Here is a 7524-nt window from a genome sequence, read left to right as displayed (position 1 = left end):
ACATTCTGAATCTGATTCTCACTCTTATACTGAACCCGTTCGTTGAAGTAGGCCTGAAGCATCTTCATCCTGACATGAGCCTCAACACTCCATCTTCATCCTGGTCCTTAATCTGACCTTTCCCCTAGGCATGCCATTGACCACTAACCTACTAGCCTCACTGTGGTCCTAGTCCTGACTCTCAGCTACTTTCACCACGGTCCCAGCTCTGACCCTGACCTGACCACTACCTATGCTTATCTGGAAGCGAATATTTCCTTTTCCTCATGAAACTGACCCTGACCTTGATCAGAGTTCAATGCTGATGTGAAATTCTCAGCATGACCCAGGACATGATGTTGAGCGTTGACATCAGGATGTTGAATCGGAACCCAGACTCTTTTGCAGACACACACTCCAGTTTCGTCTAGCCTTCTTAGAATTCTCTGTGGGAATATGGAGAATTGCATATCACTCTAATGTAGCTGACATCTGTACTGAGTGCCTGTAAATTCGTTGTTCTAATTTGTGTTGACATGGTCTACTCCAAAGCAAGAAAGGCAGTTGAGGAAAATGTTTGATTCTCATTGAGTGGCCTCAGATAAGGCCTGGGCTCAACTTCATTAATTCGAGTAGTCATTAAGAACTGTCTTCAGGGGTTTACATCTGGAGCTGAGCTTGACTTCGTCTTTACAACTTGTCTCATCACCTTCCTACACCTTTCAACTGCACTCATTTTAGCTCTCAGTAAGAAATCCCTGCCAAGAGCACATTTCAGACTCACACACATGGCTTGGATTACCTTTGTCCTCCTCTGCTTCTTGGGAAGAAACCACAGTCGACATGAAGGCAAGCTTCTACATTTCGGGGTTCTTTTCCTCACATAAGGTCTACATGCACACGTTTGGGCAACTGGAAAAAGAGACTAGAAAAAGATTATTCTAAGGCAAATCATCAGCTTCCCTGGAGCTGGATTTAATGGCAGCTGTAAGGCAAAACAACAAACACCACTGCTTCTCAGAAGAAACTGAGATAAATGTAGTCAAACAAAGCACATCCATTTAACAAGTCTTTTTCTTGCTTTTTGCTACTCTTTGCTCTGAAGCTGAGAGCGCTGACTGCTCTTCTGGGGGACTTGGGTTTGATTCCCTGTACCCAGATGGTGGTTGACAGCTGTCTGTAACTCCAATCTCAGAGGATCCTACAGCCTCCTCTGGCACTGCACATACCCAGTGCAGAGGCAGACTGAAGGCAAATGCCTGTATACATAAAATAAAAATAAATTTTAAATCCAAAATAAAATGAAGATACATTCTTTGTAAACATAGGTAGATATGACTATTCATAAGCCATAATTTTAACTGACTCTTATTTCTTAAAATATCAATGAATATGAAATAATGCTTAGTGAAAAATAACTGTGTTTATAAACTCCCTGTCCTCTAGGTGTCACTTATGTCTACAGAAAGAGAAAGAAAAAAAAAAGCAATCGCCTCTATTAAGATGATAATTAAAGCAAAGAATTTATTACACTGGGTATAACAGAATTTATATTTGAATTTCTACTGATTTTTTAAAGTTGTAGTTTATTTGTAAGATAAATTTGCTTGATATACACGCTTTACTTACTGATAATTATCCTTTATAGGTAAATGTAAAAACTTTAGGTTATCATCTAATATTTGTTGTATATGTGCAAGATATCCAGTTAAATATCTGGCCCCATTATTCTCACGACATCCAATCTAGGTCAAAACCCTCACTTCCTAAGTCTCCTAAAAGAAGACAAAGTTTATAATAAGTACATTCTGACACTTTCTTATTGAGACAGCATACAGTTCCTTCTTCAATGTAACTAGGAATAAACCTAATATATCCATCTATTGGTGTGTCTGGGAGTCTGACTCAGGGCCTGGAAAAAGTCATTCAGTCAATTATACTGGAACAAACTGAACAACCTGAACAAACTGAACAACCTGAACAAACCCCCCATTTTTGCCTTTCAAAACTTAAAAGACACATTCTTATTTTTAAGTTATTTTTATTTTAAATTATGTGTATATGTGTTTATCCATGTGTGCAGGTGCCTGGGACGGCCAGAAGAGGGTACTGGAGCCCTTGGAGCTGGGTTGACTGGCAGTTGTGGGTACTGAGAACCAATCTTATGTCCTCTGGAAGGGCAGTGCTCACTCTAAGCCTTCCTTAACCACTGAGCCATCTGTCCTGCCCCAGAAAGACACATTCCTTTAAGATAAATGTGTTTAAGTTTCTCCAGACAATTACCTCATTCTTCCAGAGAAAAGATTGATTACTCAATGAAAGATATTTTTAAAATCTGTCTTGTTTGTTTTATCTTGTTTTTGTTTTTTGAGACAAGCTCACTATTTGCTCTGGCTGTCCTGGAACTCACTCTAGACCAGGCTATTCTCAGATTCACAGAGATCTGCTTGCTTCTGTCTCTTGAGTGCTGGGGTTAAAGGCATGTGCCACTCTTCCCAGCTTGAAAGACTGTATTAATACAGATGCCAACTGTCTGGATCTAAGCCGTGCAGAGACAATGTTCTCTGAGCAGGATACTATAGTCAGAATACTGTACGCTTGTCTTGGTACGTGAGCGTAGGCTGGCACAGAACCTGCTATGCAGTAGATGGTCTTGAACTCCTGCCTCCACTCCACACTTAGGGATTACAGATGTGCACCCCCATGCCTGCCTCCTTCTCAATGCTCGCATTTTCCTGTGTACCTGATTAAATTCCTACAAATAATGCATATTAAACAAATCTTTTAACACTATATGAATAGGGAATAAATACAAGTAAAATGGCTGTTATTTTGCTCATGAGAATGATCCTTTTGTCACCAAATCAATGTTATTTCTTAATGCATATACCTCAACCGTTCCTCTTGGTGTAACTCAGTTTTGTATTTTTCGTATTTGAAAATTACAGCGAAGCATAGCTAAGTACCAGCAGGTGGAGACACTGAACACATACGAACACCAAAAGAGCCTGGCCAGACACAACAGCACTTATTTAAAGGAACAGGGTTTGGTGGGAGGGAATCAGGCTTTTTGTTGAGACCTTGCCTCCTACTTTGGAGGAAGGAGAGGAATGCAACAGATCTCTGCTAAGCCGGGATTCACCGCAAGCCGCCACAGCAGGCGTTCCTGAGGCTGCCAGGAACTCCATCCAGCGCTGCTCCTCGAGAACAGCAGTTTGGCAGCTACGCACCTGGACGAGTCCCTGCAAGCTCAAGAGTCCAGCTGGGCTCTTTTCTGCGAAGCGCACAGGACGGGGTCGAGGGGATTGTAGCACTCGTTTCCGTTTCCTAGCAACGGCTGTACTGTCCCCCCCCCCCCCCCCCGCCCTGTGATCACTGCTACACTGCTACACCTACAGTGTAATAAGCCATCCACAGATGCTAGCTGGATCAAAAGATGTTTTTAAAGACCTTGCTTCAAAATCTTGCTCACAGTCTTCAAAAATCTCCCCCAGCAAAGTCAGGAAGGTAAGGTTTCTGCAACTCCTTTACCTTGGAATGCTCAGANAAAAGATGTTTTTAAAGACCTTGCTTCAAAATCTTGCTCACAGTCTTCAAAAATCCCGCCCCGCACACTGGCCAGAATGTATTGGGGAGCAATAGGAGGGCAACACCCCGAAAGAGATAAAGTGAAAGCCATTACTGGGTCGCTGGCTAAAAGAGGCCTGGTTGTGATGGACAGGGATCTATCGCAGTGTTGTCTGCCCTACAGCGACAAAGAGACAGGAGAGAGGATCGTGGCCCCAGGTAGTCCCAAGGGTTCAGCTATCTGCTCATTTAAGAAACTTACAGTTTGAGAGGCCCAGAAACAGACAAGAAAACTAACGGCCTGGAGATATGAGAATCCATCAGACTCTAGAAGCTTCCTTAGTCCTGTTTCATATCTAGGACTGCAGATGATGAAGACATGAAGTTTCTGTACAAAAATATTCAACAATAGTATGTCCCCAGAATAAGTGGGAACTTCTCAGGTGGAAACACAGAGCCTCACCATTCCAACCCCCATACCGCCACAACCAGATAGGCATAGCTCCCTCCAGGGAAGAGAAACTCGAGTGGCCCCTGAGAACAGATGCCCGATAAACACAGAAGGTACTGTGTGAAGTCCATTGGCTGGTGTTTCGAGAGCTGTAGCGCCCTTCATTCTGTTTGGTGACCCGCGGTGGGGATTTATCAAGACTGTGCCTGCAGCCAGTAGGGCATGCTTTGGGACACAGAGCTGGCGTGGAGATTTAAAATTAGGCTGCCAGTGTGGGTCTGATGTTTATCTCTGCCTGGTGCTGACAACTTGAATTTTCACTGAACTCCCATTTTCAAGTGTTTTGGCATCATGGTTGCTCAGGCAGCCCTGAGATCTGAGCATCATCCCAAACTGAGGAATGAGTCCAACTTTGTCCACTATGCTGTGATGGTTATCTACAGTCGGTTTGACAGGACCTAGCGTCACTGAAGAGACAATCCTCTGGGCTTCTCCTCGAGGGACTGTCTAGATTAGTTAGGTGGGATGACTTACCCTAAACGCGGGTGGCACCATTCCATGGGCTGAGGTCCCGGACTGAATGAAATAGAAACAGTTCACTGAGCATCAGCGTTCTTCTTCCTCTGCTGTCTCAGTCTGGGAGCAGTGACACTGCTCCTTGGTCCTGCCACTGCGCCTCCCGGTCATGCTGGACTACCTTCAAACTGTAAGGCCAAAAACCCTCCCTCGAGTTGCTTTTGCCAGAGCAGTGGATAAAATAACTAACACCCATTCAAAAAAAAAAAAAAAAAAAAAAAAAACACACACACACAAAATCCCCCCCCCCCCTACCCTGCGTTCAGTGAGCCATCAAGCCCTGGGAAGATAACAGGGGCATTAGTCTTCATAACTGACTTAATTTCTAAAAGCAGTCTGTATTCAGAGAACTAACTGTGGTGGCATCATCTTAAAATTTGAACAAGAAAGTTTAGGTCGAGGCCGTCAATGGGACGTTCTAACAGGGTGGTGGCTGGAGCGTGTGCAGGAAGCATCAGCATTAGAATAACTTGATGACCAAAGGAATGTCACTTGGGAGGAATGTCACTTGGGAGGCAGAAGCAGGTGGGTCTCTGTGAGTTTGAGGCCAGCCTGGTCACATAGCACGTTTTAGACCAGCTACATAGTGAGATCCTATCTTAAAAAAAGAAGGAAAAAAATTTTCAGTACATTACTTATGCAATATATACATAATAAAGGATATATTTTCTTTGTATGCTTCAGGCATATATAAATATGTAAACATAAGTAATTATATAACACTATAATGTTAAAATATAATTGTTAGTATACTAAATAAAACAGAATATGTCATGTTAAGTTTATTATATTAATGAACAACACAACTTTAAAAAATGCATAAACAAAAAAATCAAATGTTATACCTGCAGTCTTTGTATTCAGCACAAAAAAATGTCAGCTACTATCTTTAATTACAGTAACAGTTCTTTTCCTAGAGGACAGGAAGCTACAAACTGCCCAGGTACATTTTTATGGGTATTCTTCTTATTAATTAAAAGCTCTGAAAAGGTCAATCCAAATGCATGTGCATTATGAGTCAAAGAGATTTACATATTTTGTTAATTCGCTGACATTTTAAGAATAAAGAATGGATTAATATTATGTTTAGTTGCTTCTCTTCCACAAAATGTGCCTTTGATATATGATTTGTTTCCTTAGGTGCACACTGTTTTTCTCTGAGAAGGACTTTAAAAGGCAGGTTTGAGCTGAGCTGGATAACTCTCTACAATTCCTTCTCATTGCTACTGCTTAGCATCCCTCCAATGTGCTCTGTTGGTTTAGCCCGGGTGCTATGAGAGATCAGCATCGACCAGCTGGCTTCAACAATGAGCATCTGCCACCTATTGTTCCGGAGACTAAGGCGCCCAAGATCCAGGTGCCAGCAGAACTTGCATCCAGTGTTTGCTGGTCCTTAGATGGTCGAGGCCAGAAAGGAAAAGTGAGCATTCCACCTCCTCTTATACAGTCCCTACTCCCATTCATTTCTGCATGCTCTCCCATCAGAGTGTAGGCTAGGACTGTAATGTAAGAAAGGGAAGAGCAAATATTCCTACCCTGAAAGAAGAATGTGCCCTTGAGATGGACACATGTTGCTCTTATATTCATCTTAGCTCATTGAAAGAAGCAATAAGAAGTTTTGTGGTTGTTGGAGACAGGGTCTCTTTATGCAGTCCTGGCTGCCCTAGAACTCACAGAGATCCTCTTGCCTCTATCTCCCCAGTGCTGGGAGTAGAGCTGTGCACCACAAAGCCTGGTGGTAGTTATTTTTGAGAAGAACGTTTGAATCTGAACTTGTTTAGACTAATTCGGCTTCTTCCAATGCCACAGCGTAGGCTCTTCCTCCGCCATGCCCCCCACAGTAAGAATGCAGCTTTGAGGTGACCGACACACACACTCTCTTCTGGCTTGCATTCATCTTGGTTTAATCTAAGAAGCAATAATGTACTGGAGAGGAACATGTAAGCCAGTTTGTTTGCATTGATAGAGCTTTTCAATACCATATTTGCTCGCCTCAACCAAGATGCATATAGGGTTGATAATTTAAACATCCCTTAGAAACTCACATTTTCTTCCTCTGAGTCAGACCAAGCTAGAAAACTCTAAGTTTCATACAGTTACTTCTTGTCAGTTAAAAAAAAAAAGTATCTCTGAAAATTGTACTTATGTAAAGAGATTGGGGAAATTTTAGAAGAAATCAGACATTAGTCTCTCAAGAGAAATCTTATTAACTGCCAGAATCAACTGAGGCTATATGTGAGGCAAGTAAAAACAACAAAATATTCTTCTCAAGCATTTTGTTTTACTTTGACATCTTCATGAAAATAAAAGGAATGTATCCGAAAACAGAAAGTACAAGAATAAGCAAGTTTAGAATTAAGTATACTTTCAAAATGCATTTCTATTGTAAATTATAAAGAATCTAGAATAAGATAGAATATGAGTACATAAGATTTCATGTTCAAACTCAGTTTAGTGATGGTTAGGTCATTGCTAATAGTCATAATCATTATGAGGGTCAGGGTCATGTTGAGGGCCAACGTTATAAAGACAGTGAGCTTTAAGATCACGTTAAGGAGTAGATTCAGAGTAGTGGGTCTATGTTGGAGTCCAGTTGGAAGTCAGGATCAGTAAGAGTGTGAGCATTAGGCTGAGGCTGAAGAGAATAGGGTCAGAGGGAGAGTGGTTGCATATTTTAGTGATGTGGGAGTGTCATATATCAATCTGTTGATTTCATTGGTTAAGTTATAATAAACCAACTGCTTGGCCTCAGCTTGGAACATAGATGGGAGGAGTAAACAGAATAGAATTCTGGGTGGAAGAGGAAGTGAGGTCAGACTCTGCCCTGCTCCCGGAGAGACCGGACAGCTCTGCTGGAGCAGAGACGCCATGCTCAGCTCTCCCAGGCAGCTGCAACCCACGATGGACTTAGGCTAGAATCTTTCCGGTAAGCGCACCTTGGGGTGCTTACA

This window comes from Alexandromys fortis, unplaced genomic scaffold (assembly GCF_014885135.2).
Source record: "Alexandromys fortis isolate MF-2015 unplaced genomic scaffold, M_Fortis_MF-2015_v1.1 scaffold_111, whole genome shotgun sequence".
Lineage (NCBI taxonomy): Eukaryota > Metazoa > Chordata > Mammalia > Rodentia > Cricetidae > Alexandromys > Alexandromys fortis.
Note: the sequence above shows the minus strand (reverse complement) of the source record.